This window comes from Hippopotamus amphibius, chromosome 6 (genome assembly GCF_030028045.1).
Source record: "Hippopotamus amphibius kiboko isolate mHipAmp2 chromosome 6, mHipAmp2.hap2, whole genome shotgun sequence".
NCBI classification, from domain to species: domain Eukaryota; kingdom Metazoa; phylum Chordata; class Mammalia; order Artiodactyla; family Hippopotamidae; genus Hippopotamus; species Hippopotamus amphibius.
In genome coordinates, this window is record NC_080191.1 from 134719857 (window position 1) to 134724277 (window position 4421).

The 4421-nt window shown below is 40.8% G+C and overlaps 1 non-coding gene across 1 annotated transcript; it reads right to left on the reverse strand.

The window, feature by feature from the left end:
• Positions 1 to 1890: 1890 nt before the first annotated feature.
• On the reverse strand, positions 1891 to 2025 carry LOC130856211 (small nucleolar RNA SNORA70). Its single transcript, XR_009054503.1, has one exon. It is a non-coding gene; the product is annotated as a small nucleolar RNA SNORA70 (small nucleolar RNA).
• Positions 2026 to 4421: the final 2396 nt, after the last annotated feature.

The window sequence follows — 4421 nt, forward strand, 5'->3', positions numbered from 1 at the left end:
CAAACATTGCATGGATGCCACAGTACAAAGATTCATTTAGTGTGTGTACAGCCTTATGATCTACAAGGTGATTCATCACTTTTTATCCTGTCTTCCCACTGAGGGGATGGGTGATGCATACTAATGTGCAAGAGCCAATGCTGGGCATCTAGCCTGCAACGTCTTGTGTATTATCCTTCTTAGATCGAACTGATTCTTAACCCATTGGCTGTGGGAGGGCTGCCTTTCAAAATCAATTCCCTAAATGTGGTGAATTAATCTTGGAAAGTAGTGAATAATGAAATATGGCTTGCTCTACCTCCCCTTTGTCTGTTGACAGTTTGCCCGACACTACAGTTTAAATGTGTTGATCGGATAAGAAAGACAGGAAGTGTAAGATGAGTGCCCCGAAGTACACTTTTCAAAGTGCATTCACATATGGTGTCCCCTTCGATGCTCACGTGTGTGTGGGCAGGGAAGGTTTTGGTGTTACAAATGAGGCAGCTCTCTTGAGAAGAAATGATCATTTTCCACCTGTGTTCCTCCCCACATGCCTCTGTTTGTAATTATTTGTATATGTGACCATCTCCCTCACCAGATGTGAAGGTACCTGGAATGGGGACCATGTTCATATCCATCTTGTTTTCCAGGCATCTAGCATGATGCCTGGTTTATGAGTTGTTCATTTGCCCAGAAGAAGAAAGGTGAATGTAACACAGAAGATCTGTAAAGGAATTAGGATGTTTTTTTAAGGAAGAAAAACATTATGCTGGGTTTTGTTGCTTAGGGTGTTTGTTCTACCCAAGTCCAGGAAGGTGTTGTTTAGCATGATCTGGGTCATACAGCAAGTACCCAGTGATGGAGTTGGATCTAGGACTCAGGTCTCCTTTCTCAGGACATTTCACACTAAAACTTCCTATTTTTTATACCACTGAATTTTTATTTTAAGACATGCCATCTCTTTTTGTAGCTAGTCTAGCAAAAGGGAGAGTGAATTGTACCTGCATGTGGAATAAAAATAGATTACACATGCTTAAGTAGGAAGAATTGAAAAGCTTTGCTGCTGTTTGTACTTTTGTTCCTGGGGATGTTGTCTAAAACCCTTTTGATGTGAAAGGAGATCCTGATGAGAGCAAACATGTGACTGAAGTATTATACTGTAAGCTGGGCTGTGAGCACAGATAGACGGATGGGTTAGCTGGTCACAGATGTGTGATATTGTGTGTGGTCAGTGCACCAACGGTCTCAGCCTGAAGATTCAAGAGAAGGGGGAGACAGAGCTTAGTTGAGCAGAATAGAGGGAATCAAGGAGGGGCAATCCCCACAATCAGCAGGACTTTGTGTTTCTCATGAGTTCATGCTAACTAGCAAAATCAGTTGACTCTATTAACAAACATCACGACTCCTCTACAGATCTATGTTGCATTCAGTTTTCCTCTTCTGAGCATCTGTTTTGGTATATTTAATGCTTGTCACTTATATTTATCTTTAACATTATTTTTTTCTGACAATAAAGTAGGATTTATTGGTGGGTGTAAGGAGGGAATAGTGCTCATATTCTTATGCATGCAGGGCCCACCATTTGTCCAGGGGGCCACTATTAGGAAAGTATTTGATCCCTCAGCCATCTGAGATGAGCCCCTTTTCTGCCACAATGTCCTCAAATTCTTTTGCATTAAACTAGTAAATCCCCACTTCTTGGAGATGTGGATCTTCTGGTGGCCCAAAGAACTTGGCCCTGTGGAGGGCCTCAATCACATGCTCCTTGTTCTGCAGCTTGGTGTGGATGGACATGATGACTTGGCCAAAGTAGACCCTGGCCAATATGCTCTAGGGCTTTCCAAAGGTACCCCCACATACATGTCTGGAGCCTAGATTAGGGACAGCATGAGGTCAGGCATGAATGGAAAGGCTTGTCTCCAGGGTCCCTTAGGGCAACCCACACGAGCAAGAGGCTGCATACACTACCAAGGAGGCTGCTGTTTGTGGCCACGGCACATGAGGCTCCCATGGGGAAAAGAGCATGGTTGGCTTAATGGGCTGCAGAGTACCATTACTTTTATATTTATGGTTTACTTCCCTTCTGTACTTGTGATCACTCCTTGTTTCAGTCTTCAACTCAAATAATCAGTTTCCACTTTTGAATACCATTTCAAATCTTGTTGAATTGGGGACTTGTTTAGTATTCTCACAAGGCCTTTCCTCCCCTGGATCACAGGGTGATTCCTGCAAGGGGGTGAAGGATTCCTATGTTGTACTCACATGCAAAAGAAAACCTATTGTGATGTTGAGAACTGAGGTGTGGGAGTTGCCCAGCTTCTGGCTGGAGTTTACCTCCCTCCTTCATTTCTTCCCCTATGCAGATGTTCGGTGACTTGCATTATAAGAGAAAGGGAAATGGCCTTATTGAAACATAGGTAATGGGCGAACATAAATTGTAGAAGTCATGAGTACATGTAATATGGCAAATAACATGGGGGGCTTTAACTTTTAAGTAAGCATGAAAATCATTCTCAGTGTTATACTGTGGGGAGAAGTAGAAATGAGGTGGCACATTAGCTCCTGCCTTGTGGCCCTGTGGCCTGTTGAGGCCACACTCAGCTTCTAGCACAGACAAAGGCCCTGGAGGTTTTAGCTGTCGACAGGCAAGGGGAGCAAAGGATGCATTTGAAAACAAATAGGAATGTAATGTAGGAACCTGCAAAGAAATTGTGTGGTAGAACTAGAGGGGTAATAACAGAGTAAAACTGCAAAGTTACAGGTAACTCCCAAATAAGTAATGTCAATATATTATTTTTATCATTGCACTAGAAAAATTTTAAATTATATGTATATAAGTAGGCAATAATATGGGGTATTTTAAAACAACCCTAATTAATGAAATTCAGTGAGATCTCTGTACTACTTATGTGGCTTTAAATCTGTTAAGGGGTTTTCAAATCTCATCTATTAGCTGTTTGTAAATAGTTTCTTTGCTTCTGTGGTAACTGAACTATTGCACAGACAACCTTTCCAAATAAATAAATAGTTGAAATTGGCAAACAGAATGTGTCCAGTGAATAAACTGGTCAGTAATTTTTATGACAAGATATTTATTCCATATAAGCTTCTCTCTTCCAAATAAAGTCCTTCGAGAAGACTGGGCTTTTTGTGTAACTTCTTATAGAGACTTTTTAGGATTTTTATGAACCAGCTTATGTTTGTAGTGGTTTAGGTTGGCAGAACATTTGGGAGTTGTCAGGACACAGGCACTGCTTGGTTGTGCTGGACTGTGCCTGTAGGGCAGCATGACCAGAACTGCCCCAAGCAGTCCAGGACCCTACTCTGACTCCATGGGAGGAAAAAGTCCTTGGAACCCAAGGGATGTGCCCATCCAGCTGCTCCTTCTTTCTGGACATCCTCCCTGCATACCCAGAATTCCAGAATTCCCTGCCTGAGGGTCCTGCACAGCCTTTTCTGTGGATCTCTTCACTGGGGGGTGTGGAGGTGGGCTGGGATGTCCACTTGGGCTGCAGGATGTCTGCAGCAGGTGGCATATGAGGCTTTTTACAGGGACCAAAGGAGTAGGGGATGGAAAAATAGGGAGCTTTCAACAAAGATTAGGTACGGGCTCATCCCTGACTTATACCTACTAAAAGGCAGTGGCATTCTAATCGTTATTACAATCAAATCACTTCTACAAATTTCTGAAATGCCCTCTAGGAAGTAATAGTACTACTGTTCTAAATAAGAAAGTTGATATTCTTTTCTAACAGATAAACTTTCTCTGAAGATGACCTCAAACAAACCCCAGAGATGTTTTGTGCTATGACAACATCAATAGAATAAAGTGTCTAGTTTTCAAAGGTGCTTACTTTGAAGAAAAACTCATTGAAATGTATAAGATCTGTTATGTTTGATAAAAACAAACAGCCACTTTTAAACCAAATAGCTTCTTAACGAAAAGAAAAAAAATTCAGTGGGATTGGGGTTATTTATGAACTTTTTATCATGTAAATTCATGAGGTGTGATGTATTCAGCCGAGAGTCAGGAAAACTGTACTGTATGGAATAGCATACGTAGAGTACGCTAGAAATAGCATTTCTAGGGAATAGCTGAATTATTTGGGCCTTGACCTCCTAGGGTTTCAGTTTTGATGTCTATTAAATGAGAGTGGTTGAATAAGATGTCCTCTAAGCTTTCTTCCATATTTATAAGTCCAAGATTTTTGCACAAGCCATGTTCTCTAAGTTAGATACATGACATGATAGTCATCAAATCAAAGCTACCATCAATTGTAAGATGCGTCGTTAATTTGTGTACTATTGAGACACATTGCCTATCATAATTTTAAGACTATTGATTGTACAAAGCATTCTAATTGAGATGTAAAGATATTAAAAATTATATCTTAAATCTCTAATAAATCTATGTTAGTAAATCTCTACTATAGAGTAAATCT